Source organism: Planococcus citri, chromosome 3, assembly GCF_950023065.1.
Source record: "Planococcus citri chromosome 3, ihPlaCitr1.1, whole genome shotgun sequence".
Taxonomy (NCBI): domain Eukaryota; kingdom Metazoa; phylum Arthropoda; class Insecta; order Hemiptera; family Pseudococcidae; genus Planococcus; species Planococcus citri.
This window is the reverse complement of record NC_088679.1, coordinates 30,000,001-30,022,975: the sequence shown is the minus strand read 5'-3', so window position 1 is coordinate 30,022,975 and position 22,975 is coordinate 30,000,001. Positions and strand designations below refer to the sequence as shown.

Genomic DNA, 22,975 nt, shown 5'->3' with positions numbered 1-22,975 from the left:
TTTCGATTCATGCAGAATTTACACCACAGGAGACTAAAAATAACCACATAATCTAAGAATAGATACACGAATCCATCTCCATGAAGGTGATTACTGCATAATTTTAATGTTTCAGTTTCCCTCTTTTGCCTTGGATCAACGTTCAACATGTTCCAACAGCTTAAATCTAGGCATACAAAAATATGAACTGTTTTTCAAATTGATGTCTAATAATTTTCATACTGGCATGGTGATGGCCGACTTGTTTGTGTGTAAGAAGAGGAGAATCACTCACGATAAAATTATCCTAAGGCTAAGGCTATTCAACCGCGATTTTGGAAAGAGCATGGTCTAAAACCCCAACACCAAATTTTCAGCTGCCCAGATTTATTTTTCGATTTTTGCCAAACGTTTGAAAATTCAAAATTGACTGTTTTTGGTGATTTGTGTGTTTTTTTTTAAAGTACGTACTTAAACAGTAAAAATGATCAAAATAAGTCCTAAAACTGATATTAATTCCCCAAATCCAAATTTCACCATTTCCAGCCATTCTAATTTCTAGAGCCTCCAGCGCGATTTTTAAATTTCTCCATGAATTTTGAATAAGCTCCAGAAGGCGTGAATATGAAGTTGGGCAGTTAAAAATCGAGTTATGTGTTATACTCGACCTGTTTAACGAGTTTATCCACATTTGAGCCGATTTTGGGAGTCTTCTCCCTTTCAACATTATTATTCAATCAGCATAGACTAAAAATCGTCATTGTCACTAAAACCTAAAACAATTTTTCAAAACCATGTAGGCTTACTGTTATTTTTTCACACATCAAAGTGAGAAATAGGAATCTGTTGACCTTTGAATGATTTTGGATGGAATGGAGTGGATCGGTGGAATGGAATACATGCAATTTCATCAAATATGATGGATTGATGGATCAAAAATACAATTTCTTAAGAAAATAATTACTCGAACAAAATAATAATATTTTAAAGGAAAAAACTAATGTGTATTTTACGAACTTCTGAACTCGACAAAAATGAACTTTGATCTTTTCTAATGACCTAGAATATTGATGATATGCAAGTACTGAAATCATCAAGAGATCACTTGAAATTAAAATATTTGAAAAATTTTGAAACTTTGAGCTCTTGTGAGAGGGGTGTGGGGAACAAGCACCCAAAAATTTCGAACTTTCATGTAAGGTTACCTTCGCCTTGTTTAGGTTATTTGACCTTGATTTTTTTTTTGCCAGGCTCTATTAAATTTCGAAGAAAAAAAAAACTAAAACTGAAAATAATACAGTCAAATAAGGATTTCACCTGGAATAAATTGGGGAAAATTTTTTTTTGCGCCAAAATGCTCAGGATGGTGTACAAAATGACATACTAAAACCCACCCTAAATCCGCCTGGAGCTTATCCCCCCAGACCTCATTTGTGCCCCCTAGCACAGTTTTTCGCCATTTTCTCCCCCGCATTGCATTTTAGCGAAAAATATGTGGTTAGATAAAAGATTCTACATACGTCAAATTTCCGATCAAATGATGTATCAACTTTCCTTGTATGTTCCAGGGGGGTGGAATTACAACCATTCAAAAAAGGGGGTTTCCTGAAAAATACATAAAGGATATAGGCGCCTAATGGAGGTGAAATGTCCCCGAAAGCGTTCGAGTTGATATCAACATGGAAGGTGAGTACGATGGAGAAACTTGCGCGTGAAAAATTTCAGATCCACACCCCCTCCCCTTTTTGGGGACCCCCCCTATTCTGAAATTTCAATAACGCTTTTCTCAGCCCCATGTTGATCGATTTTGAACATTTTTCTGGAAGTTATGTATAGATATCCTTAGTACGTATCCCCACAAAAATTGTCAACCCCCTCCCCTCATATTTACTCCTCAAAATGTTGTAAAAATGTGTCATAGGGAGGGTTGAGGTAAAATGGGAATTTTGGGGAAAATAAGCAAGTATTAACGAGTAGGGTGTCCTTTTCATATGATTCGATACCACTGAGCACGAATATGACGTCAGATTTTTTGCTACCCTCATCTAGCTCACTCCACAGCACTTGGAGCCCCTTCAATTTTCACTAAATTGTTAAAAAGCATGAAAAAATGAAAAAACGCTATTTTAAGGGGTAAATATGAGGGGAGGGGGTTGAAAATTTTTGTGGGGATACGTACTAAGGATATACATAACTTCCAGAAAAATTTTCAAAATCGATCAACATGGGGCTGAGAAAAGCGTTATTGAAATTTCAGAAAGGGGGGGTCCCCAAAAAGGGGAGGGGGTGTGGATCTGAAATTTTTCACACGCAAGTTTCTCCATCGTACCCACCTTCCATGCTGATATCAACTCGAACGCTTTCGGGGACCATTTCACCTCTCTTAGGCGCCTATATCCTTTCTGTATTTTTCAGGAGACCCCCCCTTTTTTGAATGGTTGTAATTCCACCCCCTTGAACATATAAGGAAAGTTGATACATCATTAGATCGGAAATTTGACGTAGATTCTTTTATCTAGCTACATATTTTTCGCTAAAATGCAATGCGGGGGAGAAAATGGCGAAAACCTGTGCTAGGGGGCACAAATGTGGGTCTGGGGGAGAAGCTCCAGGCGGATTTAGGGTGGGATTTAGTATGTCATTTTGTACACCATCCTGAGCATTTTGGCGCAAAAAAATTTCCCCCCAATTTATTCCAGGTTGAGTTCTAATATGAGCTAATTTGACTGGACTAAAAAAGACTCACCCTATTTTTATCACTATGGAATATGGATGGTGAGGTGAAGTACATAATTTCACTTCTCTGGAAATGGAAATTTATTATCCCAGAGATTTTATTACTTAACAATTGTCAATTTCCAGCAATAGTACGATATATAGTATCATTATTCCTAGATCATTAGCCAAGAACAGGATATTCAATTATATAATCCCTAGGGATGGTAAAAGTGTTCCATAGATAACACAAAAATAATACATACAAAATTCCACCGAAGACGAGATAATCGCTCGTGAATTATAAGTACTTGATTTAATGATTTGCCATTCGCCATTCGTTTGCGACTTCGGCACCTTCAAATTTTCATATCACTACTATAGTTTTTGTACAGTAGATGGCGATAGTATCAGATGTTTCTTTATGAATCACAAATCATTATTTATCATCATCACACAATGGTAAAGGTAACGTCAGCCGCTATGTGTTCTTTTAACGACCGCTTCCACGACAGGCCGTGTGGCCTAATGGATAAGGCGTCGGACTTCGGATCCGAAGATTGCGAGTTCGAATCTCGTCACGGTCGCACAAAAATTTTTTATTTTAATTTTTCAAAAAATAATACCTATTATTTGTAGAAACTATGTTTTACCATTTCTATAGAGGAGGTGAAAAGAGTAATTTCAGAGAAGGATTTCATAAAAATGAAAATGATCAGTTTTCCAATCAACTTGATAAAATACGTTGCGAAAATTCAGCTCTTTTTTTTGAGAAACAGAAAACCCCGAAAAATTGAAAAAGGTGAGAAAATGAATCTTTCTAATTGGCCACATTTTTAGATATTTTTTAGCCGAAGAGAAACTATGATTTTAAAAATTGACTTACTCATTTCCTCACATCTCCAGAACACGATTTTATTCGATGAAGAAAATCTAGATACGTAGATCAACTACATACGTATTACGTTCAATTTTACGAGTTCTGCATTCCTTCTACCTCTCCCTCTTTCAAGAAAAAAATATATATATCAAAAATTTTCCGATAAAGAATAGTTTAAATTTCAAAATGAGTTCCTCAGCAATAATATGTTGGTTGTTAAATTTAAAAAAAATCATTCGAAAACTTTTTCTCATTTTTTAAAAAATTTATTTTTTCTAGTAGGTTTACATTTGTCCCTCCTCGTCAAAAAATTTGAGAAAAATTCATCCGAGTAATTAATTTTATACCAAAAAAAACTCAAAATTTTCATCAAAACTATTGTGAAACTGTCAATTAAAAAATACATAATACATATATAAGTACAAAATGACTTTTAAGCTGAAATTAATGAAGCATTTTCCGAAGATTTCCCAGGAACGATTTATGAGTTTATGATTCCTGAACAAAATTTTCCATTTCTTTCAACTTTCTTTTGGTAGTATTCAAATTAACGATTTTTTTAAAATCGATTTTTCGAACCATTAGCTACATTGCTTCTACATCTACTCTGTAGATCATAAATTTTAGATCAATTTTCAGGGTGTTTCGAAACTCACAAAACCACTTTACCCTCAAAAAATTCAAATTGAAAGGACTGATGATGGTCATTTTTTTGGAAAGCACGTATTACACTTACACCAATGGTGACCAATTATTCATTTTGAAACCAGTTCAGAGAGAATTTTAACCAGCGAAGAAAAAAAAATTAGATTGAAAAACAGCTGAATAAATTTCCTCTTTCGTTTTTTATTTCCATCCCTCCCTATCGAAAAGCTCGAGGTAGATAGGCAATATTCGTCTGGCATTAACATTAATCAAGTTTTCATACTCCATAGATCATTTTGTTTCGATTTCAAAATCAAAATTATAAACAGATTAAAAATAAAAGAACCCTTTCCTCCGTCAGAAAAGTACGAATAAAAAAGCCAACAAAGTTTAGAAAACTGCAATTATCGAAAATTTGCTGTACCTATACTTGGGTAAATCTGCACATAGTTTTGGAAGTAGGTATACTGAATGCAATTTTTGAAAATTTCCAGATCATTTCATCGCAAAAAACTGCATTTATCAAAAATTTGACGAATTTTAATAAAACATTTACACACTTTCGAACCACTGAATGCAGTTTTCAGGTCCATTATCTTTTCTGAAAGCTGGAAAGTAGCTGTTCATTCATTATTTTTAGTCGCGATGTGATTTCAAAAATTGAAAAAAAGCCCAACAAACGTTTTCGTGAGTTCAATATGTACCTGGAATTTATTGATATCAAAAACTTACGCCAACTTTGTTTGACGAGATCAGGTTTTATTCAGCCTTTAAGCCTAATAATTTATCCTTTTTTGGTGAGTAGAAAGCTGAAATTTCCACGTTTCATTTATTTAAAAAAAAAAGAAGCAAATCCCATTAAAGACGAGGAACAGAACCATCGAATACTTATAAGATTAACAATAAACATACCTACGTGAGTAGGTATATAGTTAATCATTTCACAGATAACAAGCGTCTTTACGTATAATAATTTAGCAATTTATTTGACGGCAACGCTGTGAAACTTTCATTCTATTAATACACGAAGCTCGGCAATTTGTTAGTTTTAAAGATGCTTTTTATATTAATGTCAATTCGACGCACCAGATAACGTTTATATAACGAAAAAAAAAAAGAAGAAATATGTCGACGATAATTTAAAATTTACTACCAACAAGGCGGAATTTGAGAAACAGTAAACATAGAAAAAAAAGAGGGAAAACCCAGAAAGTATACTTAACCTTATTGGCTGATATTTTTACAAGGGGCTGAAAACTTGAGAAAGGAGAAGGATAAGCGAATAAGGCGAGAGAACACGATGCGGTATCAATCCCGTTGATGGGTTATTGATAAATGTAAATACTTTCCGTATTCAAGGATAAGTAAGTATAAGTCGGCGACCAAAACTAGGTATTTGATTAGAAACTTTGCGGTGCTTTGGGGCCGGTTCGATAAATTTCACTTCCATTATCGAGATTGTTGTACTTGTTTAAGTGGTTAATGTTACACTAAAAGGCAGTGTTGCCGTTTTAAAAATTTAAATCCCGCCAGATTGATCTCAAAAAATAGCTAAAAACCGCTAAATTGCCCACGGAAAATAGCTAGAGTTCCCGCTAGATTTACATCTTTGAAAAGTCCAATTTTTCGATAAAAATATGCTGAAAAGTTTCATTTTTTTTACCAAAAATCATTAAAAATTGTCGTTTTTTGCAAAAAATTCCAAAAAACCTCATTTTTTTCCCAAAAATTGCTTTTGTCTCGTTTTTTTGTCAAAATTATCAAAATATTTCTTTCATGTCAGAAATTGAAAAAAATTTCAAAAAATTTACATTTTTATGTTAAAATCAATTTTGAGATTTTTTCAATTGAATATAGGTGGAAGACATTTTTTCTCAATTTTTGACATGATAGAAACATTTTGATAATTTTGACAAAAAAAACAAAAGAGAAGACTGTAAAGCAATTTTTGGAAAAGAAATGAGGTTTTGGGAATTTTTTTTTTGCAAAAAACGACAATTTTTAATGATTTTTGGCAAAAAAAAATGAAACTTTTCATCATATTTTGATCGAAAAAGTGGAACTAATATGATATTATGATCTAAAATTAGAATTATTTTTAGCTGAATCGGAATAAAATAGGTTTTTGGTGAAAAAAGCTAGAGTTCCCGCTAGCGGAGTGCAAAATCGCTAGACTTCCCGCCAATAGCTAGATAGCAAATATCTAGCGATTTTCCTGAACCAAAATCGCTAGGAATAGCTTGAAAATCGCTAAAACGGCAACACTGCTAAAAGGCCAAATTTTGGCCAAAGTAATTTTTACCTCAGACGACAAGGCTTTCTATAAAACTATAGCCATGGACTCTGCACAGAGGGTCCGTCGATTAATGCGTCTTCTTATATATGTACTATAGAAATTGATAAATTTATACGATGGCATTGGCGCGAAATTTACCTATAAATATTTACACGATTTTATTGTATTTTTTTCTTTAACCCGCGGTGTACTATTCGTCGAGTTCAAGAACCGCGAAACACGACACGAAGAATCTTTATTGAATTACAAATTTTCAAGAGATACTCGAGATCGCGAGCGGTTTAATAGGAAATTTTTTTCCCTTTTATCGAGTGTTACGATACAAAATAACGAGCGCAGTTATATAGTCCGAGAGTTTTTTTTTTCAACGTCGTCGTCGACGTATTCAGTATATCTGTGCACGTTGCTTCGCAGAGAAAATTCTCAAATAATTGTAACGTTTATAATAAAAACGGCTAAAAATTGTTATTTCCCTTATGAAAACACAGCCTAGGCAATAAGATGGCGAATATTTGCGCTGCAACGTATACGAGTTCGCAAGGCGAGATTTTTTTTCTCGTGCTTTTCGCCACTATAAAGATACCATTTGGAGTTCGTTAAACGTCTCTTTATTGAGGTTCGTGTCCAAATGAAAGCATCCAGTGCGCTATATGCTGACTTTTTAGATCGCTATGGGATATTTCTTTTCTTTTTTTTTCGACAGTGGTTTTAATAGGATCAGTGAACGCTTACGAGGGAGTGTTTTAGGCGAATTTTCCGACCTTCGTCGGTCGAATATTTAGAATCGCTTCGAGGCGTGAAATTTTCCACCAGATTATCGATTTTTGTGCAGAAATTCGACTATGAGAGTAAACGAGATTATAAACGGAGAAGGCAGAGGGGTATAGCGAGATTGAAATATCGAGTCACGTAAATTTAACGCCAAGGACGAATTTTTAAATTGAATTTTATCAAATTTCAGCCCGAGTGGATACAGCAATATTTTGCCTGCAGACTATTTTTATATAATTTTTCAAAGTTCTCGATGATCTAGAGCCTTCGGCAGCAGAACTTGAACTTTTCTTTAGTTTACTGAAATCGCTGTACAAAGTGACGGATTTCTTCCTTGTGGAAAAATTCATTTCTCAAGATGACTACTAGAACAGTTTTGATGCGTTCACAAAAAAACCTACTCATGTTGGAAAGTTCCAGATCAGGTAGAAAAATTTTGCAATATTGATTTAAGGGGGGGAGGGGGTGTGAAATGAGCATAACAACTGGCTTCAAAATTTTAATCTGATTATTTACTGTTTTTATGAAAAATTTATGCAGCAATGGTAAGCTATTTTCATCATTTTCAAAACCTTGAAAGTGTAAGCAACAAAAACGCAGTATACTGTCATAAAAATAGAAAAAAATATTTCAAGACGTGTAAAAATTATTGAAAAAAAAAATATTAAAAATGATACGGTAGTTAAAAGTCATTTAAATCATTATAAATGTCTTGAAACTCATTCAAATGTTACAAAAAAATGGTCCAAAATATTGACAAAATCATTAAATTTCAACAAGTAAAAAGTAAATTGCCACAAAAATTACACAAAAATGCTGAAAAACACATTTAACAAACATGTAATTTATTATACTAAAAATTGTTTCAAACACATAAGAAATCATATTGTTATACAATTTGAAAAAAATGAGACAAAAAAAGCATTAGTGATCACGTGATTCTGCACAAAACCAACAAGTGGATTTATTTTTTTGATTTAAATAGAATTTTGAAATTTATGGTTACGTTTATAAACTTAAGATACCTATAATTTGAATTGATTCAAAACGATGGAATACGTTCAATATTCTGAAAAATTCTACCCAAATTCTGAACAACTTTCACATAAGAGTTTTCCTCGTCATTGATGAAAAAAAATTTTAACCTGAGTTTTTGATGTACTTAACAGTGAAAAATCAATCTTGGCAAATTCAAATGAATAATGTGAAATCGAAACCTTTTCTCAAGTAAATTATTTTTGAATAATTACTCGCTAGAGATAAACACAAACATACTCTCAAATTATGTTGGTTGCAAATTTTTTCTTGAAAATCACACAAAATGACTTACTCATTTGTATTTTCGTGCATTTTTCGCCATAAAAACGTTGTATGTACTCACCTGAAACAAAAAACGAACAAAAATAACTGATTAGTTGAAAGCTATGTAAAATGATTTTACAGCGAAGAATATAACAAACAAAAAATTAGGCAACTGAGTCGAGGGCGACCTCATTGACTCTCAATGAGTAAAATTTATAAGCTAATAAACGATACAAATTTCTAAAAAAAAAAAAAAAAATAGGACTAAAAAAAGATGGTGAACTAGTGAAACAGGATAAGTACTAGGGAAGTGAAAATTCAAATTGGTCCAGGCTTTCACTTTTCTAACCATTTTCACTCTTAGGGAAAATGAAAAAACTTCGGATGAACCTGTATTTTTCAGAAACTTTCCAGAAAGCCTAAAATCAAAATATCAAAGCAACTGAAAATTTAGATTTGGGAGCATCTTTCGAATTTGGAGGGTGCAAAATGATTCAACTAGTCCCTTCCGTCCTCATTTCAAATGTTATTGCGAAGAAATATTTCCTCAACACGGAAAAAAAAAATTAATAAAAATTACTATTTCAGTACAGTAACCGGGTCCCATTCAAAAATAATAGTGATTTTTACTCAGCCAAAAAATACATTTTATCTAGAATTAGGTAAAAATTTATTATTCTCATAGTAAAATTTACTAATCTCATAGTAAAATTTACTATTCTCATAGTAAAAATCACAATATTTTTGAATGGGATCCGGTTACTGTATGAAATAGTAAAAATTTTTTTTCCGTGAATGTACCTATTTGAAATTTTCTACCTTCTCTCTTTTAGCGTTTTAGCTCAAAATGAGCTTACCCCCAAAAATGAAAATTTCTCGTTGTACCGTAGAAAAGGGTCATCTACATTATATTCGCTATCATTTTGCAAAATTTCAAGCAAATCGGTTCATTTGGAGAAGCTGTAGCCTTGTCAACGGAAATTTAAGCATGAAATTTCATGAATATTTCCATTTTTCACCCTCAACCACCCTAAAAATGAAAATTGTTTGCTGTACCATAAAAAAGGGTCATCTGCATCACATTTAATACAACTGTGCCAAATTTCAAGCAAATCGGTTCATTTGGAGAAGCTGTAGCCTTGTCAACGGAATTTTCATGAATTTTCATGCTGAAATTTCCGTTGACAAGGCTACAGCCTCTCTTAATGAACCGATTTGCTTGAGATTTTGCACATTGATAGTGAATATGATGTAGATTACCCTTTTTTATGATACAGCTAACAATTTTCATTTTTTGGGTGGTTTAGGATGAAAAATGGAAATAGTCATCACGAAATTTCATGCTTAAATTTCCGTTGACAAGGCTACAGCCTTTCCAAATGAACCGATTTGCTTGAAATTTTGCACAATGATGGCGAATATAATGTAGATGACCCTTTTCTACGGTACCGCGAAAAATTTTCATTTTGGGGGTGTTTTAGGAGGGAAAGAAATTTTAAAATTGAGAAAAAGGGGGTCAAAAATAATTTTTTTTCAAAACTGACGTTGTATCTAAAAATAACTCATTAATTTACACCAGTGTACGAAATTTGACTTGAATTGGTTCAGTAGTTTTCTCTTGACACGAAGATTAGTGATTTCAAAAATTACCCCAAAATGCTAACTTTGGGTATTCCAATCTACATCATTTTTTACCGTAGAAAGTTTGTAAGCATACCAAATTAAAGCTCTCGTTGATGCCAACAACATATCAAAAAATCAGATTCGTGCGTGTTTTTATTCGCGAGAAATTCATCATCAAAAATACGCTTAGTTGTTCAGGGAATATAAGCAGTAAGTGGGCGGACTGTCATCACGTTTGGTATTATCGGTTTTTGTTTTTTTTGTGTTCGTTTTTTTTTCTTGCTTGGCGGGGCAGTCCGACCGGACTGCTTGATAAGGAAATGTTCAGAACATTCAGAAATGTTAGTTGCTATAATTGCCTTGAGCACGAAGGGATGGTTTTCAACTTTTTACTCTGCAAATGCACATGTTTGGTTTCTTTTTGATTGCCTACGTCTAATAACAGAGTTGCAGGAACTTTCAATGCAATCTCCGAGGTCAAACAAAAAATATCATCAAAAATCGGTGTAACGTAACCCTCTCCCCTCTTCAAAAAAAATATAATGTTTTGGGGAAATGGGATGTTTCTGAGTTTTTCAAGCTCAGAGATGGGCAATCTTGGAGAAGGATCTTCATAGCAAAAGTTAGGTATGCCAAAATTCATTTATGCATGAAAACTTCAATTTTTGAGCACTTCAAAATAGTAGCAGCCAGTCCCTCCAACTCCATTATAGGAAATTTCAAAAAAGCTAAACATGTTTGTAAGTTGAGGTGAATGTTACCCCTTCGAGAACAACCCATAGGCAAACTTTCGTACAAATTCATCGTGAATAAAAAAATTTCTAATCGTAACATTTCCCAAGTTCCAAATTGATATTGGGAAACTTCTAATTCTTATACATACATCTGTCTATAAATTCGTTTCAACGCCACCGCAGATTAAAACAGTAACTGAAATGATTTAATCCAAACAAATTCCTCATTCAAAAAAATAAAAGTATAAAAATGTAACTATAGCAAGATAAATACTACACGTATTTCTCTTCCATTGCCTTACACGTTTTATTTTTTTTTTTTCAACGTTCGTATTAGATTATGCTGCAGCGAGGCGTATCTAATTTAAGAATATCCAAGAGGTAAATACGCGCGAAAAGAAATGACCGCATAAAAATTAGTATCTTATGTAGAGTATCTGCATACTGACTCGTGTATGCTAAACATTGCCAATAAGCATAACGCATACAAATACTCGTATACGTATAGCAGACTACACAGACCACCACATTTCACATCAGAATTCAGAATCCAATCTAATATCACCAATGTTAATGATCTTAGCGCCGTCTCCGCTCTTCCACTGCCACCGTCAATGATACTCAAAATCGCACACATGCAACTCTTTTCCAAACAACGATCGCGTGCGACCGCCGAGATGAATCATATTCGCGGCCTTCGCATCGTTAAAAAAGATTAAACGAAAATACGAGTAGGAAACTACACATTGCACAGTGGACAGTGCATTGCGCCGACGTATATTTCTAATATTTTACACTAATTTCAAAAATGAAATCTTTCTCGACTATATTGAAAAATAGATTTGTAGAGGAAGAGAGAAACAATTTGATTGTAGTACAAGTACTTCTACTCACACTACAACGTACAAAACCATTCCACACTCGTTTAAAGTTTTCTAAAAGTCAAACAAAGTTGAAGGCAACGGTTCATCAACGAAATAAACGTACAGTTTATACACGGCGCTAATCGAGATAGGCAATTAAGAGATGGTACACATAGCAAATAGTGAATTTCGTGTCAAAGGGAGATTATAGTTACGTAATTATAAAATTTATTTTATGACGAAATGGCATCGTTACCGCTCGCCTCCTCATCATTTTTCGCCAAAAGCTTCATTTTCTATTTCACTTACGAGTTTGTAAATCTCTTCGCGTGCTGATGTTGCATTTTTCAATTAAGGATTACCTTAATGAGCTCTCATTCTGAAAGATTCATTTCCACGTAGTTTTGGTTATCACTGATCAGCGTAAATGTGTACGCGTAACAAATTTTTAGGGTGTAAAAGAATGAGTGAGTACGATCTTGATGATAATTACACCTCAACGCACCAACCGGAATTTTGAGACCCCAAAAGTCGATTTTCAGTATTTTCAAGCATGTCTGATATCTTCTCTACATACTTTTATACCCAGGCCTCTTAATTTTTGAATTTCCTTCCTGGGAGGGAGGGGAACGTTAAATTGAAGTCGCAAGTCCCTAATTTTCATATCCCTCCCCCCACCACCACTGCCTGTGTACATGTTGGAAAAAAACGAAGTACCAAAATTATTTTTTTATTGTTTAAAAAAATATTTTTGGAAATTTTTTTACTCTTCAGGTAATAATTTTCCATAATTCAAAATTTTCAATGTGGCAACTTTAATAGAGATACCAAAATTCATCTAAGTATGTATTTTTATTTCTATTTTTTTTTAGTTTTTATGGCAATTTTTCAATATTTCTGAACTTTCATGGGGCGGAGGGTGGAGGGGACTGTTGCCCCCGCGTCTTCCCACAAAAAAAGCCCTGCTCATACCAAATTTAGTCGGAATCATACCAAAAATTGCTAAAATTCAGTAAGTATACTTAAGTTACGAAAAACAGTTACAGAGTGAATGACCTTGAACTGAAATTCACACAAATCTGATTTTTTTAGGAGGGGTGGTGGTAAAAAGTTGTAAATTTCCTTGATCAATGCGATAATTTGAAAAAGAAAAAGTTATTTCCACATAAGCGTAGGAAAAATTAGGTACATTTTTTTTTTTTTCTAAATTATGAACACTCAATTTTGAATGGAAAACAAGTAACCACACTGATTCATAACGTCAAAACGAAGAATCGAGTAATTGAAAAAAAAAAAGGAAAACGATGAAAAAAGTTTTAATTAAATTCATTTTTTCAAATTTCAACCCTGTAATCAAAGAAAGTTGACGTAATAATTTTTGAAAGTTTTTAATTTGGCAAAAAGCAAAGAAAAGTGAGAGTAAAACACTAAAGGAAAACGATATAAATAACCAGAATTTCTCTTCTTTCCCTTAACGTACAAATAAATTAAAATTCAGTTTAAAAAAATAAACAAACTAAATTTCAAATGAGCTTTTTTTCTATTAGCCGTGTGAATAACAACAAATAATCGAAATTCTCGAATCATAATTCATTGAATGGTCTTTCTTAACAAAACGATGGAGGGTAGAGAGTGAAAATTTTATCGTTAATAATTATTTGTGTTTTACAACTTCTTGATAGGTATTTATTTTTTACGGTTGACATTTTTCATTTTCAACGTTTGTGAGAAGTAAGCACCCAAGTTGAAATTTATCATTTAGGTAAAAATTTAGAAAAGAACCTTTTTTTATTTTTTCATTTATTTTTAACAAATATTAGTTTTTAGAATAGAATTTTAGCAACCCTAGAGAGCACAAAGACTCTCAGTTTCGATATAGATTTTTAAAAATATACCAAAATTGAAATCACATACCCATTGATTATTATACGAATTTGGATATCTACTCGTTTCTTCCTTTTGTTACCCTTCTGACCCCCACCTCCCACTTTGGCTCGTGGGCATGGTTTTTACATTGCAACAAGAGCAAGGATGATATTACAAGTTTTAAAATTTTGGAAGAAGTCATAAATTCTCAATTTTATCGAAAAACTAGAAAAAATTTATTTTTCAAAATGAAAAATGGGTTAGGTAATACGCTACCACCCCCTCCTTCTCCTCTCCCTCCTCCTCGTCACTAAAAGTAGGAATGCTTACAAAATCACTCGGTAAAACAAATATTTCAAAAACGTTTTCAAAAAATTCAAAAATATCAAGAAAACAAAGAAAACACACGAAGATAGTACAATAACAGAAATAATCAAGCCCTTACCATTATAATCATACAAAGGAATATTCTAGCAACAATTTTCAACTTTTTCAATAAAAAATTGGATTTTTCATTGCTCAATTTTGATTAAAAATAACAATTTTAAAATTCGCAAGATGGATTTTTTTGTTGGGCTTTTTGAAAAAAAAATCATATTGAAATACATACAGATAATATCTGATTAATATTTCAAGATAGGTAGGTAGGTCTAGGTATACTCGCTTCAAACAAAACAATCCCAACCATACGATACTTTATTCAAACCACAACTTCGTCATTTTCAACAAACAAACCAAAAGATAACTCGCACAGAAGAAATAACAATTTCATGGAAGAAAAGAACCCGAACTTCGATGAAATTATACGAAAACCAAAGCGAATAAAAATTTAAATTCTTCACCGCGTGAAAAAAAAATAACATCCTCGCCGCTTACTTTAGATTAGAAACCCAACAGGAGCTAGCTCGATTGGTAAAAAAAATTCTTCGCACTTCCTCGATCCTCGCTCCGCAAAAATAACCAAATCCAAACACAATTTCAGCACAACCCTCGGGACCAATCTTTCAATGTAACCTTTTCATTACAAAAGTCAATTTGCAGGGTTTAAAACGCTATAAAAAAATCCAGTCTCGTATCAAATAGTGAGAGAAAAAAAAAGAGAAGAGAATCACGTGATTCGCACAGACCATATAAGTGTATCGAAAAAACGCAACCTAAATTTAGAATTCGTTTGCAATAAAAACTACTCCATATGGAAACGGCAATCGCTTACTGATTATTCCACATTCAAATACCCATTAGGATATCAATGTACCCCGTTCAGCGCTTACGGTAGCGATCGGCTGCTGCGGCTGTTTGTGCAAAAAAATATATATACCTTAATCTACTTCAAATAAACACATCGACACCCTCAAAGCGTTCAATTTGCATCATTTGTGTATAAACTTTGTCAAACATAAAACATACTACTACGTATTGTACCTATCTCCATATCGCGAGATGCATTACCGATTTCAATCTCTTTGTGAATCAAAAATTATACGCTATAAAAACACCGTACACACTGAGAGTTTTCCTATTCCTACGTTTTTTTGAATGCGAGGAAAAAACAGCTCTTTTTTTCAACATTCTTTTCAAAAAAAGTGAAAAAAATAAAATAAAATATACGATACGTTTATACAACCGAAATTTGTATCGTTGGCAATTCGCAATTTTTCTCCACGTTAAAGAGAGAGGCTTTGTTAATAGCAAACTCGTTTTCAAATTGTACTGTACCTAATTCTTTGTGTATTTTATCCAGCGACTAAATTTCTTATACCCTGTTTGGCTTCGTTTCAATCATGATGTCTACAGAGAAAAAAAATCAATCATATTCAATTTTTCAACGCTATAGCGAACGTTTCCCCATAAAACATAAGCATTAAAAAAACACTCGACTAAACGTAAAATTTTTCAATAACGAAGTGTAATTCAATCGTTTATCCGAAGCGTATGCGTGCTCTTCAATACCTAATTAAATTTCGTTCGTAATATAACGCTTTCGACGTCGACAAAGAGAAAAAGAATGGGTAAATACGAGACAATGACCCAAAACGATAATAGGGTTGGTTTTTTTTTCTATCATTCTTCGCGACATTTTGCTAAATAAACGTCTGTTACCTGATCTCTGACGTATGAGACTGACGCGTGCGAACGTAAACCATGAAACATATTTTTAGGCCTTATCGTGCAATATTTTTACAAAATCGTTCAGTCAAAGTACGTACTACGTAGAACAATTTTAACGATTTTTTTTCTCGCAGTTTTAATTAGTGTTGTTAAAATAATAGAAACTTGAAGACATAAGCATCAAAAATATGTACTAATCAACTGCTTTCTCAATTCACTAACTCAAAATTTAGCTTAAAAAAGAGTACATTCATCAAGGTAATACTTTTCAAAATCGACTACACAAATTTCAACATTGATTAAAAACACCTTAAATTTTTCGTTCGAACATCAAGAATACCAAAATAATTCAAAGACGTATCGATATCCTCGTCACCCTTTCACCAATTCGAATTACTCGAGTACTCTGCTGATTAACAACTCACACTCGAATAGGTGAAAAATTACTCGCTTTTGTAAAACTCGATAAAAATACCTACCTATACCCAAAACTAACGCCACCTTTTAGAAAATTAATACCATCAGAATGAGCCAACCAGGTTAGATTTTCCATTTACAGCTGCAGTAATTACGTTTGCCTTTGCTCGCTTCTCTCATATCTCGCTTTGTGGTCCTGAAACTCGAGTAGGTACATTACAGCTTGTTGTGAAAAATGGAAAGGTATTAAAAATCTTGCTGAAAGTGCTGAATATTCGAGCAACGATATGGAACGCGAACGACCTTACCCATTACGGTGGAAAAAAAATCGGTCCCTTTGATGGTGCCGAAAACTATTCTACAAAACGCGGATGGCTTAATTGATTTTAAACGATATACTAAAATTTCTACGGCTTGCGAGATTTTAATATTTCGTTGTGGCTTTTTTCGGTCTTCGCCGTCGCGTATTTTTGGTAGAAAAAATAAATTTTCGAGGGGTTTCAAAGTTCTGCGGATTCGATATGACGGCTTTTCAAGCATAAGAAAATGGTAATCATTCTAAAATCAAGCGATATACTTACTTAGTTTAGAGTATTTTTTTTTCTTCTTCGCCTTGAACGTAAAAATGATAATGTGGGATAGGACGTATTTGGGTATTTCGAAATTTTCCATTCTGAAGGATAGTGTTTTTATGTAGAACAGGAGAATCGCTCGTTGATTCGTTTTCCAAAAAATATTTCGTCAGTATGTATTTGGAGTTGGATCTTATTTTGAATTTTCACGTTTTCATGTTTCCATCCTTTGAAGTTCTGGAATTTTATGAGAAAATAATTCTCTATTTTTTCAATTTTTTTCCAATGTCGAAAAAAAGTTGTGCATGGACCCCCCTCCTCCTCCTCCTCTACTGCCCGGCGCCAATTCACAAAATTTTCCATTTCTGCATCAGAAGTTTTCTAAATGATTGCCTTTTTTCAAGAAAAAATCTCCAAATGTCTTCCAAGCCATGGTTAGTCCATTTGCATCGACAAATCAAAATATTGATGTTGGTAAAAAAATGTTGTTTCATTGAAAATTTGTCATTTCTGAGTCAAAATTATTCTAAATAACTCCTTTTTCAAAAAAAAAAAAAAAAAAAAAAACAACTTCGCCAGTCTAGAGTTACTTTGTCTGGGACTTCGCAATGGCAAAGATCCGAATCATGATCCAGATCAAAATGTCATGACTTGATTCTCGTAATCCGAATGTTTCATTTTACTGAAATTAATCGATTTTTGGCAATTTTCAGCTACATTCATGCTCATTTTGCAGTTGTTGTGATACCACATCTCATTTTTGCCAAATTTTATCCCATTTCGATGTTAGCTCAAATTTTTTTGGAAAAAAATCACTACTTTTTCACTGCCTTTTTTCAACCAAATAATTCAACAAAGTCAAACTTTTCACAGGGGAAATCTTTAAAAAAAATTGAAATCACTTTTTAATAATATCAACATAATTCAGTGCAATTTTTGTCAAATTTATTCATTTGTGAAAATTTTCATACACTTAAATGCTTTTTCCAAAGTATTTTCATGTCATTTTTAACATGTTTTAAACACGTTCTATTCTATTCAGTGTGTCTACAGAAATTTGCAGACCGAAAATCACTACATTCTCACTACTTTTTCACTACCTTTCAAAAAAAAAAAATCATCACCTTCCAAAAGGTTTTCACCCCCCCCCCCCCGATCGATTTTTCTTCTTTTTTTTGCAGGGTGTCTATAACAAAATTTCAAAATAAAAAATCCAAGACTTCAGTAGGACGTTTTTTAAACACTTGGGATTTTTTTAAAAGGTGAAGGGGGTGAGGGAGGCAGAATTTTACATTCAAATTTTTCGCTGTTTTCGTGCCTTTAAACATCCCAAGATTTTTTTCAAGCAAACGGATGTCGAAAATACCTACCATTTTACTATTTCAATTTTTGATTTTATTTTTACCTTTAAGGTTTTTTGCTAAGTGTAATTACTTAATGAAATTGGGCGAATGAAAAACTTTTTTCAACATAACAAATTTTCAAAAAATATACCAAAATTTATGCAAAATTTAAACGATTCTTGTGAAAAAAATTTCCAATTTTTCAAAACAAAATGACGAGTTTATTTTGGTTCAAAATTTTGAAATTCGAATGATGATTTTTTTTTAAATTTAAAACTGAAGGAAAAATCAAACGAGCCCGAACGAAACGAGGGCAAAAGCTCTCGAAAATTAGTATTACATGAGGTATAAAAATGATGCTGTCTTGTGTAATAAGTGAAGATATTTATTATTTTTGGTTCAAAATTTTAAAATTAGAATGATGTTTTAAAAAAATTCAAACTTGAAAAATAAAGGCAAACGAGCCCAAGTGAAGCTAGGTCCAAAGCTTTCAAAGATTTATGTTTTGAGAAGTAAAAAAAAAAGTTTCTTTATGCAAGGAGGAGTTTATTTTCCTAACTCAAACTTCGAACATTTCTTGAATATGAATACTTAATAAGTTTTTTATTCGGAAAAATAAAAGCTCTCAAAAATGTGTAATTCAAGTTCTAACAACGTCGATAAATGAACCTTCTAGAAAATATTTTGTATGTGTAGAAAATTGGATTTTCTACTTATTTTCATTTTTCACCACCTTTCAAGGAAAATTTCTGAAAATCACTACTTTTTCACTACTTTTGACTTTCAAAATAACTACCTTTTCACTATATTTTCACCACCCTGTAGACACCCTGCTATTATAGGTATCACCTTATTTGGCTTCAGAGTATGCTTATGCCATTTTTGCCAAGTTTTACCAAAATTTTACTGGAATTTCATCATTTTTTGGTCATAAAATGATTTTTATATCCTTAAAGCGTTTTTATGTCATTTTCAACTTGTTTAACGATGTTTTATGCAATTTTCACTGAATTTCGTCCAAATTTGTCTAAAATTTCATAATTTGTTTACAGTTTAAAAACACACCTATTCAACAATTATCCTTCAAAATATTCTGCACCCTCTTCCCCTCGAAAGCAATGCACATGTTGCAGCCATGCACGCCTCGCTATAGCGTCTTTTTCTCGCAGGTAACTGTCATATCGCGATGTTCTGTTCTCGAATAACGAAAGTACCGATATTTTCCATCAATTTGTACTCTTCAGGAATACGCAACGTCGAAAGAAATACCTAATTTAGACAACCCAACAACAGCACCAGATACACTGGGTTTCGCTACATCTTCGAAAAATATCCCAACAAAACATCGTTCCATGTAAATTCGCTCGACACACGGTGAAAAAAAAAATAGCGCCAGTTTTATCGTAAATCGTGTAAGTTCACCTACGTGGTACAATTTTCATTCTATTTTACTCGTAACCGGCTACATGTACGAATGTCGCGTATTAAAGAATTCAAGAATGTTAACTGCAGAAGCACCGCATTCACTATGACTGCGCGACTTGCGGGCTCAGCGTATAGTACGAGCTTTAAAATACGCTGCGGAAAACATCAAAAAGAGGAAATAGTTTGTATTTCTGGTTTTACAAGCTGAACACGAATGCTAATTAATAGCTCAACCTTAAAATTTATTTAAATATTGTCATTCGTGTGTATACAGACGAGTATTATACGCGAAGAAAGAAAGAATCGGCCAGAAAAGGAGAAAGAACGAAACCAGTAGGTACTTTCTGAGTGATATTTCTTTCTTTTTTTTTGGTATAAAAAATTCATGAAACGGTTTGATTAAAAGTATTTAATTTCAGCTATATACGTGTATTATACAATGTATGCACGTTTTTATACACGACGACAATTAGATCTTTTCATTCCCCATATCCTCTAACCTTCGTCCTTCATTTCCTTTCGACGTGTTCACTGTTCACAGTATAAGCTATTCGTAATTTCGTGCCGAGCATTTTCATCGTATACACGTTGTACCAGTCAGTATACGATTCCCTCATCACATATACGGACTATATACTTACCATTAGTGGTATTTTTCTATACCAATGAAATTATCGCGGTTTACGGTTACACCAGCCCCATTATCCGATCAATTTCGTCCTGAAATAGAAATTCGGTCACCGAAAATCCGGACACTGTGAGATGATTCGCACCGTGTCCTGTACACACATATACGAAATCCAAACATGGTATCGTACCCCGAACACACTCCATCGAATGTTTATTTTAAAACCCCTCCCTCTCTTCTACTCTTACGCATTTGAGTAGATTCTCGTTCGCAGAAAAAAGGTTGCTTTTTTGTAGTACAGCTTTCACAGAAACAGCTGAGCTCCTAGTTCCACGAGTATAGGCAACCCGAGTAGGTACACGTACGAATCGGCTACACCATGCGTAGGGGTATAGTTTAGTAATATCCACCCTAAAACAGACTTCATTAGGTACTTTATAGGCAACTTCTGTAACTTTAAAACGAAACATTTTTGGTTACAGATGCTTCTTCTCGAACTACATACTCGTTCCTATTTACTCACTCTAGCTCTTTCACTATAGTTTCGATATTTTCTTCTATAGCAAAGGCTGCTCGAAAATTCCTTAGATTACCAAACGGTCGGTAAAAGAAAGACTAATAAAAATATCTACCTGTGTTCGCTATTTTTCACGTGATTTTTTTCCTTCCTACTTTAGTTTTATATTGCCTTGTTTTAACGATACGTTTACCTTTCGCTTTCTTCTTCGAGTTTTAATTTTCTTTTATACGAGCTGTAGAGGTAGGTAGGTAGGTATAGTTTTTCTCAAGCACACTGTGTGTTTGTAGGTAGTATGTTCAGCATAACGATAGAAAAAGAAGTTAAAGCGAGCCGAATCGATTACACCTGTGTAATTTTTCGTGCAATGAACAAAAATGGCGTTTAACAACGTATATTTTTCGGCGGGGAGGGGGGGGGTGAGAACATAAGACTCAAATTATAAGTTATGGCACTAAAAGGCTAAAGGCCTATTAATCAATAGGTCATTGAGTTAATTTTAGCCAAGGAATGAAAAGTTGCTTTGCTCCTCCCCTCCCCTATAGTTTGATCTGTTTCGTGTGATCAATACGAGATGGTCAATTTTTATTTTTTGTAACGCTGTCTGAACTTTTGAGCAAGAAATTGTGGCGGAATGAGTTTCAAATATAAAATTTATTCATTCAACTAATACTGAAAAAAAATATATATATTTCGAAGAAAATTAAACAATTTCGGGGCCCACCCATTTCTGGTAATGATTTTCCCTGACTTTTCCAGGTTTTCCAGATTCTTGAAAAATGAATTACACATGCGATCAGGAGGGGGGGGTGTCAAATTTTTTCGAATATCATGAGCTCCCAATATCGCTAATACCTACATCTACAGTTGAGCCCTTTTTTTCCAAGCATGACTGTGTGCTCAATAGGGCGGCCCTTTAAACTAGGTGGGAAAATTTTTTTCGACTTGAAATTTTGACTTCACTACTTTCATCAGATAGTTAGAAACCTACGTAGTCTAGTACTTGATTTCGGGTTACACTGAAATCCCAAATTTTCAGTTTACTCTCCCGTATGCGTTCTCCTCATATGTACAACGAACCCAAAATTTTAAATAACGTGCATTTTGGTTGACGAATCGACGAATCGACGAATGTGAAGAATGGCGACGATTACCACCATCTCCTTACTCCTCGTCAAGTCGCGACGACGTACGTGTCAGTGACAGAAGGAACATAGTCATTTATCTAAATGGAAAATGACAGCCGTATATGCGCCCGCAAGTGGTAAAGTCTTCGGCTAATATCTCATAAAGACTGATTAATCCGCGCACACGCTTTATACGATCGAGTTATTTTCAAATACACTATAAGGTACGTATAATACGTACATTACATACACATGTATAGTTTGCCACATAGATACATACATTACATAGCATACGTGCATTATAGATACGAGTATTCACGTCGATATAGCAAACTCATGTATAGGTACACTAAGTACATACTTCATCTATAATAAGTGCGATAATTACAGCCCGAATCGTTTTATACTAACGATGGCTCGGTGTAAACTTTACAAGATTAAAGATTAAAATACATAAAACCATCGTATGCAATTTGCAAAACAAAACAAGCAAATTAGATTAAGAAAATCATTTTCGCACATGTCGCAAAAGGTTAGTTTTCCATCATTTTTCGATAATTTTCTACCCAAATGCCACCATACGTTAACGTATAGTGCACTCGTGATTAATAATATTACACGTATTTTCTTCAACAGTCATTTTTTATCCCCTTTACCCTTCCTTGACGATGTCAAAACGTCAAAACTTCACGCAACTTGTTCGCACCACCTAACACGCCACTAAATACCTATACAATGGAAAAATTCCAAGTATGTTAAATACATAGTTGCAGTTGCCCTAAAAAATATAAGTTGATAATTTGAATTATTCCTGAAAACGCAGAGGTCCTTCATAAACGTTTCTTTTTCAACTGTTAAGATCGAGAGAAAATCTCTAGAAATCAGAAAAAATCCCTTTTGAATAATTTGAAGCATGTGTTTCCAAAACGCACCAAGTCCATTTTCAAAGATTCTGAGGTTGCAAGGCCATCTAGCATAAAGTTGTGGCCCAAAATGGCTGATTTATACGTTTCCAAATTGTACTAAGTACCATGAATTTCTTATCAATATTTTTTTGGACTTGGTGCGTTTTGGAAACACATGCTTCAATTGTAAAATTCATTTATTTTTTTAAATTTATTTAACCACGCCGTGTACAGCCGTTTGGCTAGAGACGTGGAGAC

General features: G+C 33.5%; 1 protein-coding gene and 1 non-coding gene across 3 annotated transcripts in view; one reads left to right on the top strand and one right to left on the bottom strand.

Annotated features, from left to right (window-relative positions):
- Pi3K21B (phosphatidylinositol 3-kinase regulatory subunit alpha) overlaps positions 1-22,975 on the bottom strand; it is a 321,424-nt gene that overhangs the window by 184,804 nt on the left and 113,645 nt on the right. The window lies entirely within an intron of this gene.
- On the top strand, positions 3,209-3,281 carry TRNAR-UCG (transfer RNA arginine (anticodon UCG)). Its single transcript has one exon. It is a non-coding gene; the product is annotated as a tRNA-Arg (tRNA).